The sequence below is a fragment of the Dreissena polymorpha genome, chromosome 1 (genome assembly GCF_020536995.1).
Source record: "Dreissena polymorpha isolate Duluth1 chromosome 1, UMN_Dpol_1.0, whole genome shotgun sequence".
Classification (NCBI taxonomy): domain Eukaryota; kingdom Metazoa; phylum Mollusca; class Bivalvia; order Myida; family Dreissenidae; genus Dreissena; species Dreissena polymorpha.
In genome coordinates this window covers 177,514,320-177,536,416 of record NC_068355.1, presented here as the reverse complement: position 1 = coordinate 177,536,416, position 22,097 = coordinate 177,514,320, and the positions used below count along the sequence as shown (strand labels likewise).

The following is a 22,097-nucleotide window of genomic DNA, read 5'->3' as shown; positions in this document are numbered from 1 at the left end:
TGTATCAAATGTACGTACACGGCACGCTTTACACAGTACACCTTACCATTGATGAAATGAAACTGCATCAGCTATCACCCTCAGGTTGACAACTTCACAAAGGCGATTAACATTAATAGACGATTTTGCAACTTCCATATATGGCAATTTTTACAGAAATAGCCGAGGATAAAGAGGAGGAGCCAACATTCATGAGTGAAAGTAAGGAAGGTAACTCTGAATTATTGATGGTGCACGGCAATAACTATAGTGGTTGCACAGTAATGTGACAAAAACCAGGTATATTTTTATTTATCAGATTAGGGGAAGCGGGTAAAATCGCTATACATATGCATGCTCAGCGACTTTTGTTGTTATCTCCCGTATCTTGAATAAAAGTTTGAAATCGAAAGTACGGTGTTTATTATTAGACCCAACATTGCATTGTCCCTGTCTGATTAGCTTGTGTGGACTACACAGGCTAATCTGGGATGACACTTTAGGCACAAACATTATGCCCAGTTTTCTCAGAACGTGACTCAATAATTCACTCGTATTCACTCTAGAGATAATAAAATTGTTGTAATTGAGTGAATTGTTTACTTCATACATACCCCAGCAGGTCGTTTGTTACAAGGGTTTGCAGAATTAGCAGGCATTGACTGACATGAATCAGTTTAAATGGGCTTAGTGAAGAATAAACTACATTTGAAGCATTCAGACGAGCTTTAGTGGAACCTCCTGTTCTTGTTCTCACCCTCGCCCCCTCCCAAACAAGAAACCGTCAGAGACGGGTGATGCTCCCCAAAGTGTTTTTTTGTCACAATATTGCACTATATATTCAGATAAAAGGAAACGTCTTGAGGAGCATAACTTTGGACAAAATAATACAATGGATGGTTTAGCAACTTAAAAATTTCAAAGGGCCATAACTCTCTAAATAAATCATCTAACAAGAACCCACAAATAACATGCGCATCTCCTCAAGGTACTGTAAAACCATTAAATTTCGTGTGGTACGAATTTTCGTGGGTTTCGTTGGTCCGCTGAACCACAAATTCAAGTACCAACGATTATTTATACTTTTTTAATCCGAAAACATTTTGAAAGAGACATTATTGATTGAGATATGCTAGTTAATACAATATGTTGTTTTCTTGATAAGTGTTTGGGTAATAATACTTTTTTAATCAAGCACGGTATTTAAACTGTACATTAACTATTGTTCTCTTTTACGTGACGTCGTCAAATTAACAGTTTGCAGATTTATCACGTATGAATTAGTGCCAATTACAGTTATAAGACACATAACGGTTTACACACGTGTATTTTGAGGACCTTATTACTCATTTGTTACAACAAGGGGACCAACTGCGCTGAAAAGTGCAAATATTGTCAAAACAACATTGATGACAATTAGCGAGCGGGGACACAAGTGCGCCACTTTATCGCTCTTTTCGGCAATTATCGGTTATACTTTCATGCTTCAGTGCACATTAACCTCAAGTCTTGCTGTCAACACAGATTAGCTGATTATGCTTCGTTATTACTCTGGTTGTTTTAGTAAAAGTTTAATTATTATGACGGTCAGTCTTCCCCGAACATTTGAAATTTACTTAATTACGTATAAACGAATTAGTAGTTTTTTTATTTGCAATCCACGAAATTACGTGTCAACGAATTAGTTGTTTTTTATTAAACCACGAAATTTTATACCCACGAATTTCTATACGTTTACAGTAGTTAAGCTTCCCATAAAGCTTCACTGAATTCCAGTCAGTAGTTAGGGAGAAATAGCCCGGACTAGAATTGCACTTTATGTACAGTTTATAGGAAATTTCAAAGGGCCATAACTCTGTGAAAAATCATCCGACCATAACCGGCTGAAAATATGCACATCTCCTGTTGGTAGTGAAGCTTCCCATAAAGTTTAATTGAATTCCCGTAATAAGTTGCTGAGAAATAGCCCGGACAAGAATTGCACTATTATGTACAATGGAAAATTTTAAAGGGCCATAACTCTGTGAAAAATAATCCTGACGAGAACCAGCTGATAATATGCACATCTCCTCTTGGTGGTGAAGCTTCCCATAAAGTTTCATTGAGTTCCAGTCATTAGTTGCTGAGAAATAGCTCAGACAAGAATTGCATAATATGCAGAGCACCAGATAAGGTTTTGTAAAATTCTTAAATTACTACCAGATTTTCAAAAAGAATTCTTAACTCTGAAATTTTGTTCTTAGCGTTACTACTAAGTTTTAGAAAATAATTCTAATTATTTATAAATGACCCAAAAATAAATAATAATGGTTATTTTCATGCAAAAAAATCAAAATAAACATACTAGCAACTTTATTTATACGAGTTCAACAGTGTCTTTTCAGTATTATACAATTTTATTTCTCAAATACCTTCATATGCCCAAACTGTGCTTAGATTGCATGCTATAGATGAATTTTTACATATTTCACAATTTAAACAGGTCTCCCCTTCAATCCTTTCAACGATTAGCTACGGGACTTGTAATGTCCCTTCCACTAGCTCAATGTTTTTTTGTGATTAAGTTTGGACCCGTCGTGTCGCGTTTTTGTTTAGCTTTTCCGACCGTGTCGGAAACTGAACATACAACATTGTATGATATCTTTTCTATAATGTCTTTCTAAACATTTAACTTCGGCTCACTTTGCGTACAATATGTTAAAAGCGTGTTTTTGGGCGCTTAGCAGTTTTTTAGGACGCTCTCTGGGCGCCGATATTGTTTTTTGACAGATAGACTGTATACACCGCTTTTATTGGAAAAAATGCGCTTTGTTAAACAAACCCGATAACCATTCTATATAAGCACCTCAAAGATCTTTAATACGCGAAAAGAACTCAATAAAAAATCGATACGAACCGATGTAAAAATAACATTTGTAACTTGATTTTGTAATTCTTAATGGTACGACAAGATTTTATAAATAAATAGTAACGGACTTGAAAATAATTCGTAATTACGAAAATACGACCCTTATCTGGAGCTCTGACTATATGTACAATGGACAATTTCAAAGGGCCATAACTCTGTGAAAAATCATTGAACGAGAACCGGCTGATAATGTGCACATCTCCTCTTGGTAGTGAAGCTTCCCATAAAGTTTAATTGAATTCCAGTCATTAGTTGCTGAGAAATAGCCCGGACAAGAATCAACTATGTGTACAATGGACAATTTCAAAGGGCCATAACTCTGTGAAAAATCATCCGACCAGAACCCGCTGATAATTTGCACATCTCCTCTTGGTAGTCAAGCTTCCCATAATGTTTCATTGCATTCCGGTCATTAGTTGCTGAGAAATAGCCTGGACAAAAATTGTGCACAGACGGACACAAGGACGGACAGACGAAGCAGCGACAATATGCTCCCCCCAAAATAAATTTTGGGGGAGCATAAAAAAACAACCCTGTTAAACATCTTTCAAACTCTTTGGCACTGGTCAGACTGAGACTCAGGGTGTACTATATCCATTTTTACATTCCTCATAAAGTTTAGAAGGGTAAAACATAGTTTATACAAGGAGATACCAATTCACACACATCAGTGTATTAATATTACAGAACTTCACTTGTTGTTATCAATATTGCCTTGAGCTAAGCGAAAAGACTTTTCAAACACAAAAGTGCGAACGAACTTACAATATTATTTAAGGGCTCAATACAGGAAACAACACATGTCAATCTAGGAGAACCGACACCAGTCTGAACATATTGGTATTAAATGATATATGTACTTATTTACTTATTTATTTATTCGTCATCTATTTTACTTGTATTGTTATCCACTACCTACGCTACTTGTATTATTATTCATTATCTACACTACTTGTATCATAATTAATTTGCTAAACCACTCGCAGTAATTTCTATCTACTCTACTGAACATCTGGAGACATTTATCTATTGAATGTTATTGATTTTGAACCCCGAGTAAGGAAAGTAACTGCTACACTACGCCCAACAAAACACCACAAAAACCAAACATATTGGCAAAGGCAACTTTAACAGTAGTAAATGGAAATGAAATAAAGAATGAACCAGAACAACAAAAACTTATGGCAAAGTCCACATATGTTAGCAAACAATACATCTAGATCAGGGATCATATTTTTTTCGGTTTTGTCGGTCCTAGACCGATTGGGGTCATGAAAGACCGATTAAAAATCCCAAACAGTCGGTCTGATTCTGTTTGCTATTAAAATTCCCATGTCATGAAATCGATTACACAGTGTACATGCTAATACACCCTTATGACAATCTTATCTCGATTAGGTGTGATAAACCATTTTCTGCAGTCTCTAAACCGGTCAGGACCGGTTTATTGCACGTCAGACCTAGAATCAAAAACTTGTGACCAGCGGATTAAAGACGCATCCGAAAAGACGCGTCTGAATGCACGCGCTGTAACTAAACAACAAATGCCGATACATTTTCCACCAGCGTAATAATCCGGTACTATAATTATGAATGAAAGTCGCGGATCTGATCGACAGAACAGCCGAAAGTTATTTTTATGGGCGGAACTTCACATAAAATAGTGCACAAGAAAAATAATATACATTGAATAAATCTTTAGTAAAACCGTGTTAGAATCGAAATAATTCGTGTACTTTATACTTTGTTGTTAAATAACACACGACCGGAAAATTAGATGCGTGGTTTCAAATGCTTCGCTCTCGTGATTAAATCTCTACGCATCTAAACTATCGGACGTGGGTTATTTGACAACAAATTATTTCTTACCATAATTATTTGGTTTGTTGTTGTCAGTAGCCAACCTACGCACAGACATTTGTTTGGTTCAGTGCATGTTTGTAAGATTTTATCTTATCGAGTCGACAACAATTTAAAACATCGGTATAGACTTACACAGATTAATAATATTGACAACGATGAAAAAAGTCTGATAAAACAGCACACGAAATAACAATGAAATACCAAATGATAAAACCAGTTGAGAAAACTCGTTCCGTTAAAAAAAATTCCAAAGGGAGTTTTACTTGTACATGTATTATACCACCTTCTTGAATGGCAAAATCAATGGTATATATTTTAACGTAATTTGTCATGATTTCGGATACACATTTTCGGATACTTTTCCCCATTTATATCCGGACCGATTGATGTTGCGGGAAAATATGATCCCTGATCTAGATACATATAGACCCGAACTATTGAGCCAACTTATATCAACTTTTAAAATAAGATATAAGGTATAAAAAAATAATATTATCTAAGGGCTAAATTTATCCGATAATTAATACCCTGATGTTGATCCGCAACATGACTAATTGATTGAGTGAGTGACTTTGTGATTGAGTGACTTCAGGTGAGTGAGTGAGGGAGTGAAGGAGCGACTGACTAAATGAGTGAGTGACAGACTGAATGAATGAGTGAATGAGTAAGTTACTTAAACGTGCAGTATAAGCACGTGCTGATAGCCACGTGCAGTCCTTTGATTTGTTTGTATTATTGGGAATGCATTGATATGCATCTATTTAAAATGTACTCTTTACTATTAAAGTGATATTATGGGCATCTAACAGATTATAGGTGTCTATCGCAACCGTTATTTACTGTTAATGCAGCATCAACATACTAAAACAGTATACCGGAAAGAGAAAAATAATGCATGTGAATATCAACCGTACTTTCGTGTGACAACTGACGACAGAAATGATTCGATGTACGATGTGAATCTAAATTTAGTTTTAGTGCAGATTCATTCATACGACGCAATGACACTATTTTGTATTACGGATCATTTCTGCTTAGAGGACTGGGTGAGTCACATAAAATATCGAATATAATATATATTTTTTATAAACAACTGGTAGCAAGATGAGTTGCAGATACATGGTCAGTTACCACATTTTAACTATTTTTTTTTTACCTGTTAATTCCTTTCACTGCTCAATTCAACAATGAACAAGAGATGTGTTTGTCAGAAACATAATGCCCCTTTCTGCGACCGTTTGAAGAAATACATTTGACCTTTGACCTTGAAGGATGACCTTGACCTTTCATCACTCAAAATGTACAGCTCCATGAGATACACATGCATGCCACCCCTGCGAAATGTTGTTCTGCAGTTCACGAATAATTCGTGAACAGTTCATGAACTGTTCGTGAACTGAGTTCATGAATTGTTCACGAATAGTTCGTGAACAGAAAATGAGCCACGTCTGTGAAAAGTTCTTGAAATTTTAGTTCATGAACTGTTCATGAACACTAATGGCATGAAGTGTTCATGAAATATTATTGAAACCTAATGGCATGAAGTGTTCATGAACTATTCTTGAACCCGTGTGGCATTAAGTGTTCATGAACTATTCTTGAACCATTATGGCATGAAATGTTCATGAACTATTCATGAACATCAATGGCATGAAGTGTTCTTGAACAGTTCATGAACAACACAATTCTTGAAAAATTCTTCAGGGTTTTGCTGTTCACGAACAGTTCATGAACATTTTCCTTCTATTTTTCAATGGCTCATTTTCTGTTCACGAACTGTAAGTGAATAGTTCATGAACCATAGTTCTTCAAGAGTTCATGAACTGAGGTGGCATGAAATGTTCATGAACTATTCATGAACAAGAATTTGTCAATTTATGCAAAGGTTATCATAAGTGTTACTAAAGCTCAACAAACAGGTCAGGGTAAGAAGAAACAAGTCTTGTATTAGCACTTAACATATTGATAGCAACATATAACAATAATTTAAATATAACACTAATAACTGAGATACAAGTGGTTTGATAATACTCTTTAAATTTCATAATACAATTTTGCACTATATGTTCATGAATAATTCATGTATTGAAAAGATTATGAATAGTCTCATTTTCAGTTCAAGAATCATTTACTAATCAATGGTTTCCCTGAAATGGTTACACTTACAGTGCCAAAGAACTTGAAATGGAACCAATGGCTGATCAGTTCAGCCAGTAATTTATTAAAGACTTACATTTTCAAATATAACATAAACCATGTGCCTTCCGTTTCAACTTCCTGTGCACACAATATTCTTTCTTTGTAAAAACAGCAATGCAATGTACATTGAGTTCTTGATATCATCTTAAACTGTTCTTGAAATAAGATGTCCTTAAAACGTTCTTAAACTTGTCTTTTAAGTCTTCCAAAAACAATGACAGATCCTTTTAAGAACATTTTGGATTCTTAAAAAGTCCATCATACGTTCAAAAACATTGTGTAGACCTGTTTAAGAACATCAGAAGGAAACATGTTGTTCAAAAAAGTTCTTAAAGTGTTCAAGAATAGTTTAAGAATAATTCAAGAACAGGAAATTTAGGTCCTTAAAAAGTTATTGAAGTGTTGCTGAAGGCAGTTCTTGAACAGTTCTTTTGCAAATGTTCTTAAAATTCTCTAGAACAGGTCAAGAACTCTTACTTACAGTGGTGAAAGTACTATGCATATTCATACTAACTTCACAGGTTTCACAAATCTAGATTTGTATGCTAGACATTTCAATATTACTTTCAAAAATATGTATGAAACATCTAGCACAAAGGAATTCATGAATTATTCATGATGGATCCTTAAAGTCTGTCTCAGAAAAGTCATTAGAAATACTTGTGCATGAAATGTTCATCACTAAGTATTTATGGTTAGATGAAGAACTGTTCATGAACTTTGAAATGTTCAACAATAATTCATAAACAGTTCATGAACATGTCTTAAGAACAGTTCATGTCCAAAAGTTCATGAACCAAGCTAAGGAACTTTTTCAGAACCGTTCATGAACAGTTCTTGATTGGCTTGAAGTGTTCATGAAATCATGAACAACATTTCGCCGGGGCAAACATCAAGTTGATATCTGAAGTGACATAGAAGTTATGAGCATTTTTCGAAAACCTAAATGAGAAACATAAATGCAAAGTGTGACGGAAAGACAGACAGACGGACAGAACCTCCGACAGACCGATCACTACATGCCCTCCTTCGGGGGCATAATAAAAATGCCCATAATATTACTTTAACTAACAGCATTATAATGAACGTATTGCAAGCATAATTTATAAGCACATGCTGATAGCCAGGTGCAGTATAATTCTTTAAGGGGTCAAGATATTGCAAAACTAGCACCGGATTCGGTTTCAGGGAGACAAAATCACATAGACTGGACTACATTTTTGTTTTATTTCACTGAAATTTAAGGTATACTGGATTTTGAGCTTCTGTTCAAAGTCTGCTGCATTCTTATCGAATTTTACCATTTAAAGTTTAAACTCAGTAATTCTTTAACGGGTCAAGATATCAGAAAATTAACACCAGATTCGGATTCAGCGAGCCAAATTCATATAGATTTCACTTTCTTATTGTTTGATTTCGATGGAGCCCTTCTGGGAGAAAATTTCCCCTAAAATAAAAAATAAAAAAATTTTTTTTTAATAAGATGTGTCTCATGATTACTATATCTAAATTCTATTTTAATTTAATCTTGTCAAACATACTTTATAATGAAAAAAGAAATGAATATAGTGCAAACATGCTCAAATGTAATAATAAGAGAGTAAGTAAAAAAATCCCCCCAAAAGCGAAACGCCGTGAAAATCCCCCCTCATGAGGGTAGCGACCCGCTTCCCCTAAAATGGATTGAGGGCCCTGCATGACTTCATTTTAGAATGTTTCTTTGTGCATGTGGTAGGGAAAACATTGATGTTTAACAGAAATTCACTCTTTTGCTTGAAGGTTGGAGAATACATGAGACTTTGACAGAAGGCGGGAAACCCTCATCCACTCGTACAAAGCCGCAGTGATTTTTTTTGCTTTTTTTTGTTACAGCCTGTGCCATTCGGATGGGGAAAATTAGCGCGATAAACCATGAAATTGGGAAACATTAAGCATTATAAATATGATTATAAGTACAGAATTAAAATTGTTCAGTGCATATTTGACAGCATTTTTACATTATTAAGTGCTGCTTTAATGTCTTCTTACAATGAAGACAGCATATAGTTAATATCCTTCCACATGCATATTAAATTGCAATAATCTATAGATTCTTAAATACACCATCTACACTACGCGACCCGTGATTTTTGCCGCAATTCTAGCATCACCGCAATCGATGCAACGTGACAAATCGCGGTGTTACCGAGCGACAAGAAAATTTGGGTGATGTCTCGGCGACCGTCGCACGATGTATCTCGCTGTTGCGCAATCAGCGCGAATCAAAGCAAATCCCCCTTTTTTAGCGATTTACGTTGAGGGTTACACTACATTACATGTAACATATATGTATACACTTACATTATGCATTGCAATAATAAAGCTTTTGTTGTTGTTGTATTCAATGGGCGTATTAGCTAAAATACTCATGTTCCGACATGAACTTGATGAAGTAATGTCGGAAGCTTTAACGGCTCCAAATTAATATAACGGCGCAGAATGATCATGCAATAATTATTGAACATAACATGTAAACATTATTTAACTAATTGCATTAGCAGAATGTTTATTAAAACTTACAAGCAATTATATTCTAGGCCCGAATACACTACCACTGTTCAAATTACATATTGTTGCCATATACATGTAGCGTAGCACTGTGTAAATTGAAAGTTGCATAGTGTTTCGTCATTGGTCGGTTATAAATACCTTGTTTCTCTATACATGGTATTTGATTTAGACGAAACTAATAATTTGGTAATTTACGAGAAATATGATATAAGTTTTCCTTTTAAACTTTGATCTTACCGTGTGTGTTTATTGACGTTATTAATTATGTTAATACTTATTTTTGCATTTCATTAAGAATTATAACGTGTAGCCCTTTTGTTAACAGTGTTAAGCAAAATATTCGCGCCACGAAAATTGTTTAAGTAACACTTTCATTTAAAGTTTAAATGTAATCAGTAGATTACGTCTAATTATTTGGACTAAATTATGCTAAACTTATTTATTTTCTGTTTCAGGCTCCAATGCGGTTAACATGTGTTACTCGCATTACTTTCCGAGCGTTGTACATACATTCACAATGTTTGATAAGCCGGAAATCGGAAATGCATTACTGTTCTATTTTTAAGTACATGTTATTATGACATCGTGTTTTATAATATTTATGTTGTTATTACATCATTGCCTATATATTAAAGCCATTAAACATTGTGTTTGTTTTGCTGAAAAAAACGAGTATATCAACGTAGCACTAAGCACTAAGCATTCATAGAGTTCAATAAATATGATGAATTGTTAAAAATACAAAAAAATGACCTGCTGAAACAATTTGCCCGTTTTAGACTATCATCGCACCATCTAGAAATTAAAGTGGGCAGATTCGTAGGTATTGATCGTGATCAGAGACTTTGTCGATTCTGCAATATGAACGTTGTTGAATCTGAGTATCACTTCCTACTTTGTTGTGACAATTATAGACACTTAAGATTGAAATTTATTGGGCACATCTCTTGGCCTACCTTAAATTTATTCCAAACTACTATGACATCGAAAAAAATAAATAAAATATTAGGAATTTGTAAATACCTAAAAGAAGCTATGTTATATATCAACGTTTCGTTACATAAATACATTTTATATATGCATGTATATTATGCTTGAATATTTATATGTGTACTTTGTGGTGTGTGATGATATAACTTAACCGTTCTTTTTGTCTTTGCCATAATTATGTTGTAAATGGCTAAAGGCATGTTTCTATTGCCGATTGCCAATAAACTTTGAAACTTTGATGATGTATAATGTACATGCATCTCTCTGGGTTTTCACACACAAAACAAACAAGAGGGCCTGAAAGGCCCAAGGTATCCCCCGCAACATATGCTTTGTTTGAGGATGGGTGCAAATTGGACGGATGAACATAATGATAGATGGACGGACGGAGGACAATAACACAAAACTAAGACAAAGGAAGACGGACGGATGGACGGACAACGCCAAAACAATATCCCTCCGCCTATGCATATATATACTCATACCAAGTTTAAATGAAATCCGCCAAAGCACTTCCAAGATATGGCTCCGGACACAAAAGTGCCTATAGTAAAAAGCATTTTTTCAAGATCTGTTTTTAACAGATGGTGTACAATGCCATTTGGCGTGCATCATCCTCTTATGCATATATATACTCATACCAAGTTTCAATGAAATCCGCCAAAGAACTTCCAAGATATGGCTCCGGACACTAAAAAGCATTTTTTCAAGATACAAAGGGCCATACCAAGTTTAAATGAAATCCACCAAAGAACTTCCAAGATATGGCTCCGGACAAAAAAGTGCCAGACGGACGGACGGACGGACGGACAGCTGGACGGACAACGCCAAAACAATATCCCTCCGCCTCTGGCGGGGGATAAAAACCCTCAACATTTGATTATTTATTGTGTACTGTCCAGCGGGTGATAGTGTTCGTCTAGTGTCAAATTGGCACTCTTTGTATGTGTTCAAACTGTGAAAAGATGTGACAATCACAGAAACAACAAGATGGCGCTGCCAATTAAGTGCGATAATGGATCAAAGGGCATTGACAAAAAATAACAGTTTGTATATATTTTTCGGCGTTTACTCAGATGGTCTCTCACAACAAAAAACTATACAAGTCAAGGTATTATGTTTTACTTCTATCAGTAACGATACGGATACGATGTGTTTGATTTGACTTTAAAAGAAATATCAAATTGTTGGCGATATAACTGTTTTAAAAATACGAAAGAAACATTTAACCGAAATCAACAGAATTCAATGTTCTCTGCGCTACGCAGTTTGTATAAAAAATAAATACTTGCACACTCAATACCTTGACCTTGTACATTGCCGCATAATTTTCGAAATATACATGATGGCTATATTGGAAGCATTTGTAAACGTCGTGTTAACATTAAAACATCAGAAGTGTGTTTCGGATTATAAATTATTAAATTATTATTCTCATTTGGGAATTTAACGGAACATTTATACTTATGGTATAATTGTTTTGAATTGTATATTAATTTGTTACAACGCTTTACGTGTCAAAAAAATGTTTTGATAATATTATGCATTTACAGCACAATTTCCAGGAGGAACATGTTTTTTACATGATGGCATATGACGCAATAAAACGTTTTTTTAAATTCGCTCATCCAATGAAAGCTGTGTTCCACATTATGCACTGTACTCTTTACACTTCTGAAAAATGGTGTAGTCATATAGTTCTGTAAATGAAATTCTCAAACATATTTACCGACATAAATGTTTAATATTATTTTTCGTAAGTGATGTTGCAATTATGTTGGATTATTTGATAATTGTGAACATTAGAAAAGCGTTATGTATACAGTTATCGATACGATTCGGTTTATATGCATGAATTGGCGAATCATCGATGTCACCGATATCCACTGCGATCACGGCGAATTGCCGCGAATTGCAGCGAATCACCACAACATTGAGGGGATTTAGCGCGAAGATTATCTTGCTCTCGCGCGACGTCGGAGTGACGAGCCACGTGAAATCGCGGTGATTTTACACCCAAAAAGCAAAATGCCCGCCTTGACTCCGCAAATTAGGCAAAAATCACGGGTCGCGTAGTGTAATCATAACCTCTTCAAGAGTATTAATTTAATTCAGATTTTTTTTTATATTAAATATCATATGGTGAAAACATGAACAAACACACTTAAGTGTTTTTGCTGTGTTAATGATGTATTAAATGGAGTTAAAATAATACATTTAATTTGTTTACCTTTCAATATCTTGCAGTTGCACTTTACATCCTCAGTTCAATGCTATTTCAGTAAACTGTACAGCGTGACAAACATAATAAAGCAGAATATGCATACGAATCTGAGAATACACAGATCCACTAACATATAAATCAAATCATGTTTGTCTCTTTCCATTTTCGAACGATACTCATCTTAAATGCTTTAACTTTGTGAGTAGACTGCACTCCAATTTTTCCAACACCGGTTTCCAAGACGCACAGTCACTGTGAAGATTTCTAATAAATATTATTTTGTTGTTTTTTATTTCAAACGTAGTAATTTGCGTTAATTGTCACACGCATTAATTAAATTATTCCATAATAACCATATGATATCCGTTGTTAATTTGAATCTTATTTATCATTTTCGCCGCTAATCGTAAATTTCTCGTCTGCTTGCCGCCATCTTGGACGTGTGTAAAAACAGGGGGTCTCAATCGGGATACATCGACTAGCGTCGGTATCCTCCGCTAGCATGAACCAATGATTTTTTTCAAACATAAATAATTGATGTAAAATGCTTGCAGGAATAATATTTAAGGTTTAAGAAGGCATTTTCTTTTTGTTTTAAAGGATTTCTTTGAAAAATATTTTTTATGATTTTTTTGGCAGCAAAAAGGGCCCTCAATCCATTTTAGGGGAAGTGGGTCGCTACCCATAGCAGGGGGAATTTTCGCGGCGTTTTCCCTTTTTGGGGGATTTTTTACTTACTATCTAATTATTACATTTGTACATGTTTGCACTATATTCATTGCTTATTTCATAATTTAGTATGTTTGACAAGATTAAATTAAAATAGAATTGAGATATAATAATGAGTAGCATGAAACAATAATTTTTTTAAACATATGTAATTGATGAAAAATGATTGCAAAAATAATATTTAGGGTCTAATAAAGCATTTTTTATTTTATTTTAATTGGTTACTCTGAAAATTCTATTTTTCCTGATTTTTTTTTTGCAGCAAGGGGTTATGAAATTTAAAAAATGTTATTGGATTTTTAGACCAAAACTGGTACTATGAATATGATAATACCATGATGCACTTCACCAAAACATTTATAATTATATTGTTTATTCTTGAAAATGTATTTCCTCTATTCACTAAAAATAACACTTTTGATCAGAAGATTCATATATAATGATGTTTACTTTTATTTTCAAGAAGCATAATGCCTCTTTTTATTTGTATTCAGCCACAAGTTCTTGTCAGCCACTTCAGGGTTATATGTTGCTCTTTTACTAAATGCAAAATAATTCTACACTTTGAGACATTTCATAAAATATTTTTTGTCTTTACAACATTCAAAGGCTAATAAATTTAGATATCAAGCAGGGCTTTCCTTTGACCCGAGCTCCCGGGTTTTGACGCTTGAAAATTACAGAAGACTCCTTTTTGACTCTTGAGAAAATTACATCATGCGTCACATTTGACCCGGGGGAATATACTGACTTGCGTCAACGAGATCAAAAGTTGTTAAGACTAAGCGATAATTGGCTCGGGGCGGAGTATCTCATTTAGTACACGCTAATCGTTAACGCCCGTTTCCAATCATCGAAGCACAAGTCCACCCAGTAGGCGGAGTTTGGTTAATTAAGAAATCTAGTATTGACCAATTAAAACACTGCTGGTTCGATGACGCGTGTATTAACTTTCCATTATTTATCATAGCGTTTGTTATCAGCTGTTTGCGGAAAAGACGTGTATTAAACCCACCTAGTTGCAATAATCCAACTCCCAGCTATTGACCCTCTGAGCTGTACGTATGTACTCATAAAAGCTCAGAGCATTTAAGAAGAACTATAAACCCACCAAAACAGAATGGACTCATCCGCGTCAGTTTTAATAATATTCAATATAAAATAATAACATCCATATCCACATAACACCGTAAAGCATATTTTGAGATATTTCCAGAGTATGGCAGAATGTATTTCCAAAGCTGAATGCACCCATCACTGTTTCGCTTCATGATTGCTCACTTCAAAGACGCGCGAAAGTTATGCTGGCATATGTACTGTCTACAACGTCAAATTACACGCTTTGCATCAAAGTTGCTAAAAATAACTATAGAACCGATACAACTGGCCTTGTGGCAAAGTGACAATTTTTGCATGAGCTAATTGATTACAAAATACATGTAGGCGTAATAATTGACCGTTTGATAAGGCATAGAAAACGGCGTGTTTGTCGCACATCTTCCGTGAAGATGGCACATGAAATAATTAAAGGGCGTCGGAATTTTCGATGGGATTAAATACGGAGGCACCTTTATCGGCGAGTAGAAATATTTTCCTTTTATAGTTTACCGATTTATATAGGCTATTGTGTTTAGGTACCACCCGTATGTTGTTGTTTTTTTTGTGATAGCCAGCGGAAATGGGTTTTTAGCACATTTTGTATTTCATTCTTAATTTAATAGCCACGCGAAACGGTCAAACAAAGTTATTGGATAAAGTGTAATTGTGCAAAGTGTAATTGTGCTAGTGCATTCGGAAAATGTCGCAGAGAAACCTTTTCGAATTCGGAATCGGTAGTATCTCTGAAAGTGTGTGTAAGACGCCAACGACAAAGCGTACTTTAGATCTAAATGACAGTGCTCCTAACACCCCCAAACGTGCGAAAGAAGAACATATGACATATTACTCTGCTGTATACATGAAGTTAATGTTGTATTAGAATACATGTTTTGTATTTATTAATCATTGAAATATTGTGTTTAAATGCATAGTGTTGTAGTGACAGTAAAATGTAAGAAATAAATGTTAACATACATGTATCTTTTTATTTGTTGCTTTTTATATATTATATCTCAGTAATTTGCTTAAATTGCAAAAAATCATTGACTCTCCTGCGTTATTATTAGGACTCTCAGAAGTTTGATTTTGACTCTTGAAAATATGGTCCCAAGAGTCCTTGACTCTTGAGATTTGAGGTCTAAGGAAAGCCCTGTCAAGTACTTCCATACTAACAGGACCATTCTAGGCGGGCAACCTAGCAACCTTAATTTGTTCATATCTTCCTATCAATCTGTTATATGTGTTATGAATCATTTGTTCGGAGAACATTTAATGTTAGTTATAACTTTTCAATAATTCAATGTTCAAAGTGATATTGTTATTGACCGATAAACCAACATACTGATTAAAAAGGAATATTTTATTAATTATTTGCATTTTATCTCACATGAGTAATATTTGCCTAAATGTTTTTCAAACTAGCTAGCTAGAAATCTATATACAATTGACGACGTTTATCAAAAAAAAACATTTATGAAATGGAAGTTTAAAAATAAAAACAAGATGTGTTTGTGAAACCCCCTATATGATGTTTGACCTTGTAGGATGACCTTGACCTTGTGAAGGATGACCTTGACCTTTCACCACTCAAAATGTGCAGCTCCATGAGATACACATGCATGCCGAATATCAAGTTGCTATCTTCAATATTGCAAAAGTGTTCATAAAATAAGCTATTTGAGCAACATATATTTGACCTCTGACCTTGAAGGATGACCTTGACCTTTCACCACTCAAAATGTGCAGCTCCATGAGATGCACATGCATGCCAAATATCAAGTTGCTATCTTCAATATTGCAAAAGTATTTATAAAATAAGCGATTTGGACCACATATATTTGACCTCTGACCTTGAAGGATGACCTTGACCTTGACCTTTCACCACTCAAAATGTGCAGCTCCATGAGATACACATGCATGCCAAATATCAAGTTGCTACATGTATCTTCAATATTGCAAAAGTATTCATAAAATGAGCAATTCTGGCCACATATATTTGACCTCTGACCTTGAACGATGACCTTGACCTTGACCTTTCACCACTCAAAATGTGCAGCTCAATGAGATGCACATGCATGCCAAATATCAAGTTGCTATCTTCAATATTGCAAAAGTATTTATAAAATAAGCGATTTGGGCCACATATATTTGACCTCTGACCTTGAAGGATGACCTTGACCTTGACCTTTCACCACTCAAAATGTGCAGCTCTATGAGATGCACATGCATGCCAAATATCAAGTTGCTATCTTCAATATTGCAAAAGTATTTATAAAATAAAGCGATTTGGGCCACATATATTTGACCTCTGACCTTGAAGGATGACCTTGACCTTTCACCACTCAAAATGTGCAGCTCCATGAGATGCACATGCATGCCGAATATCAAGTTGCTATCTTCAATATTGCAAAATTATTAATAAAATGAGCAATTCTGGCCACATATATTTGACCTCTGACCTTGAAAGATGACCTTGACCTTTCACCACTCAAAATGTGCAGCTCCATGAGATGCACATGCATGCCAAATATCAAGTTGCTATCTTTAATATTGCAAAAGTATTTATAAAATAAGTGATTTGGGCCAAATATATTTGACCTCTGACCTTGAAGGATGACCTTGACCTTGACCTTTCACCACTCAAAATGTGCAGCTCTATGAGATGCACATGCATGCCAAATATCAAGTTGCTATCTTCAATATTGCAAAAGTATTTATAAAATAAGCGATTTGGGCCACATATATTTGACCTCTGACCTTGAAGGATGACCTTGACCTTGACCTTTCAACACTCAAAATGTGCAGCTCTATGAGATGCACATGCATGCCAAATATCAAGTTGCTATCTTCAATATTGCAAAAGTACTCATAAAATGAGCGATATTGGCCACATATATTTGACCTCTGACCTTGAAGGATGACCTTGACCTTTCACCACTCAAAATGTGCAGCTTCATGAGATACACATGCATGCCAAATATGAAGTTGCTATCTTCAATATAGCAAAAGTTATTGCAAAATGTTAAAGTTGGCGCAAGCACACAGACAGACCAACAGACAGACCAACAGACAGGGCAAAAAACAATATGTCCCCCACTACTATAGTGGGGGACATAATAAAAAATGCAAGTTTTATCAGATATTCGTAATCATTTCCAATATAATTGAGTGACTGAGCAATGTGGATGAATGAATATAACGGATGGAACGAACACTTGACTACACTTCAATTATGATTTATTTTTCATTATTTTATGCACTTAAAATTAGCCTTAATGCGTATTTATAAGAATTTATAGACAGTGTCCCTCCCCAAAATCAAGGAATTGTTACTTGTTATTCATTTGTGTAATGGTTTACAATAATTTTGTGGTAGAATATTTGAGAAAAACATTAGAAACGAAACTTGTCAGTGATAAAATTTTCCATATGGTTATGGAAATTATCGAATGTCGGTTTCCGAAAAACACGTCGCGGTTTCAAAAAATATGATGGTTGTGCCCAAAGATTTTGGTGTTAATGAACATTACTGGTTTATATTTTAATAATTTCGATTCTCATTTGATTAATAGGTGATTTCAAGGCTTATAAACTTTAAATATGCAAGCTATTTTTTCGTTTTGCATATGTCTGTCGATACATCTGTACAATCGGTAATTCTGTAACCACTTGTTAAATTGTAGCAGACATAAGTTTAAATAAAAATTCTTATGTTTTACACAAATATTCTACCTCTTTCTTGCTAAAAATTAATACATGAATGATTTAAAAGTAATATTGCATTGTTTTCAGCCAGGAACACTGTCTATAACCGCGAAAAAAAACATAACAAACTTTTTGATTTACGATATTTACTTTCTAAATAGCTTGCATGCGGCATGGCATTGCATGTTCTGCAAGATAAATATCTCGACTTTATTCATTGGATGATTTCAGACTGTTTCATCCAATCAGAAAATAGCTTTTAAACGTAATTTAGACCCATGTTAAGCGAGATACACTACGCAACCCGTGATTTTTGCCGCGATCCCGCATCACCCCAATCGATGCAACGTGACAAATTTCGGTGATTCCGAGCGACAAGAAAATTTGGGTGATGTCTCGGCAACCGTCGCGCGATGTATCTCCCTGTTACGCAATCAGCGCGAATCACCGCGAACCGCCGTGGTTCACCTTTTTAAGAGATTTACATTAAGGGTTACACTACATTACATGTTCATGTAACATATATGTATATACTTACATTATACATTGCAATAATAAATCTTTTGTTGTTGTTGTATGCAATGGGCGTATTAGCTAAAATACTCATGTTCCGACATGAACGTGATGAAGTAATGTCGGAAGCTTTAACGGCTCCAAATTAATATAACAGCGCAGAAGAATGATCATGCAATAATTATTTAACATAACATGTAAACATTATTTAACTATATGCATTAGCAGAATGTTTATTAAAACTTACAATCAATTATATTCCAGGCCCGAATACACTACCACTGTTCAAATTCCATATTGTTGAAATATACATGTAGCGTAGCACTGTGTAAATTGAAAGTTGCATAGTGTTTCGTCATTGGTTGGTTATAAATACCTTGTTTCTCTACATGGTATTTGATTTCGACGAAACTAATAATTTTGGTAATTTACGAGAAATATGATATAAGTTTTCCATTTAAACTTTGATCTTACCGTGTGTGTTTATTGACGTTATTAATTATGTTAATACTTATTTTTGCATTTCATTAAGAATTATAACGTGTAGCCCTTTTGTTAACAGTGTTTAGCAAAATATTCGCGCCTTAAGACACGGAAAATTGTTTAAGTAACACTTTCATTTAAAGGTTAAATGTAATCGGTAGATTACATCTAATTATTTGGACTAAAATATGCTTTACTTATTTATTTTCTGTTTCAGGCTCCTATACGGATAACTCGTGTTACTCGCGTTACTTTCCAAGCGTTGTACATACATTCACAATGCTTGATAAGCCGGAAATCGGAAATACATTACTGTTCTATTTTTAAGTAAATGTTATTATGACATCGTGCTATATAATTTGTTGTTATTACATCATTGCCTATATATTAAAACCGTTAAACATTGTGTTTGTTTTGCTGAAAAAAAAACACGAGTATATCAACGTAGCACTTAGCGTTCGCAGAGTTCAATAAATTTATGATGATGTATAATGTACATGCATTTCTCTGGGTTTTCACGCCAAAAACAAAAACCCTCAACATTTAATTATTTAGTGTGTACTGTCCAGCGGGTGATAGTGTTTGTTCAAGTGTCTAATTGGCACTCTTTGTACGTGTTCAAACTGTGAAAAGATGTGACAATCACAGAAACAACAGGATGGCGCTGCCAATTAAGTGCGATAATGGATCAAAGGGCATTGACAAAAAAATAACAGTTTGGATATATTTTTCGGCGTTTACTCAGATGGTCTCTCACAACAAAAAAAACTATACAAGTCAAGGTATTATGTCTTACTTCTATCAGTAACGATACGGATACGGCGTGTGATTTGAATGACTTTAAAAGAAATATCAAATTGTTGGCGATATAACTGTTTTAAAAATACCAAAGAAACATTTAACCGAAATCAACAGAATTCAATGTTCTCTGCGCTACACAGTTTGTATAAAAAAATCAATACTTGCACACTCGTATACCTTGACGTTGTGCATTGCAGCATAATTTTCGCGCTCTTTTGTCGGGAAATATACATGACGACTATATTGAAAGCATTTGTAAACGTCGTGTTAACATTAAAACATCGGAAGTGTGTTTCGGATTATAAATTTGTATTCTCATTTGGGAATTTAACGGAACATTTATACTTATGGTATATTTGTATTGAATTGTATATTAATTTGTTACAACGCTTTACGTGTGAAAAAAATGTTTTGATAATATTATGCATTAATAGCACAATTCCCAGGAGGAAAACGTTTTTTACATGAAGGCGTATGACGCAATAAAACGGTTTTTTTTGTAAGATCGTATTGTATCAATCTAAATTTAAATACGCTCGTCCAATGAAAGCTGTGTCCCACATTATGCGCTGTACTCTTTACACTCCTGAAAAATGGCGTAGTCATATGGTTGTTTTAATGAAATTCTCAAACATATTTACCGACATAAATGTTCAAGATTATTTGTTTGATGTTGGATTATCGGATAATTGTGAACATTAGAAGCGTTATGTACATGTATAAAGTTATCGATACGATTCGGTTTCTATGCATGAATTGGCGAGTCATCGTTGTCACTGCGATCACGGCGAATGGCAGCGAATCACCACAACATTGAGGGGATTTAGCGCGAAGATTATCTTGCTCTCGCGCGACGTCGGAGTGACGAGTCACGTGAAATCGCGGTGATTTTCCACCCAAAAAGCAAAATGCCCGCCTTGACTTAGCAAATTAGGCAAAAATCACGGGTCGCGTAGTGTAATTAAGTACCACTTTTTATACACTGCCAAATTGTGACATAACGAGTTGCCTCCCTTGTTGGTTCATGCTACCTCCGCAATATAGAGATATGAGGATAGCAGCAATAAATTGTATTCGGCAACATTTGCGAACAATACGTTAGTCAGTTGTTGTTCGGCGACGACTTGGACAAGCTTGATCAGCACTCGTACGACATTATTGCTAAATGACATTGTAATCTTATTGGCTTTATTGGAAAAATTTAGTTATTTTTGGGGAAATTTTGGTCAGATTTTTGGGAAAAAAAGTAAATTTTAAGCAATTGGGAAGCAGCCGAATATTGGCGGTAATTTTGGGCAAAAAAAATCACTGAGCTGATAAACAGATGGCCGTAAAACAGTGACCGTTGTTTCGCGTCGAGTTCTTTCTTGCAAAACGCATGACCTATCTTTTTTATTGTTTAAATCATTGCGGCTTGGAATGCTCTTTAAGAAAAGGTATGTTTATATGGGTCTCTATTTGCGAAAGTTTGACTTTATTTTTTGTTAAAGTTATTGCTTTTACATTGAATTTGTGTAGAAAATCTTTTAGTATATTGTGACCTTTAGAAATTCACGGTCTTGCAATTCTCACGCTTCACCGGTTATCTATTTTGCTGCAATTTCTAACAAATTAAAATAAAACAAGGAAGAAGCAACTGTCACAAACTCATCACTCACCTTTCTTTTGATTTATCCGTTCATTTATCAACCGTAAAATGCACGTATTATTAACACTAAACGAGTTATTTCGCACAATGATTTCCCACTCATCGTCAGCGCCATTTTGAAAAATTCGACAGGTTATATTACACTAATTCCATTTCCCACAGGGTCCCATTATAAAACTGCCAACTTTCAAAGCATTTTTCTTGTATCTCCTATATATAAAAAAATTGTTCAAGACTGGTATCATTTTAAAGATAAAGCTGTCCTCTTTCAATAAATGCAGTCAAAAATATATGGTCTCTCAACTTTTTAGAAATTAAAATTCGCCCAAAGGAAAGCACCCTTAGAAAATAGAGTTTTGAAGGTGAAATTTCGACAAAAGCGCCGCACTTCAATCAGCGCACCCCAA

The 22,097-nt window shown here is 34.7% G+C and overlaps 1 protein-coding gene across 2 annotated transcripts in view; it reads right to left on the bottom strand.

Moving 5' to 3' along the window:
• LOC127862749 (uncharacterized) overlaps positions 1-21,823 on the bottom strand; it is an 81,464-nt gene extending 59,641 nt beyond the window's left edge. The window contains exon 1 of one of the 2 annotated variants that reach the window (XM_052402014.1): positions 21,701-21,823. The gene's annotated coding sequence lies outside the window, so the exon portion shown is untranslated. Of the gene's footprint in view, positions 1-5,906; positions 6,045-21,700 lie in introns of those variants that run through there. The other variant, XM_052402021.1, reaches the window with a different exon arrangement.
• Positions 21,824-22,097: the final 274 nt, after the last annotated feature.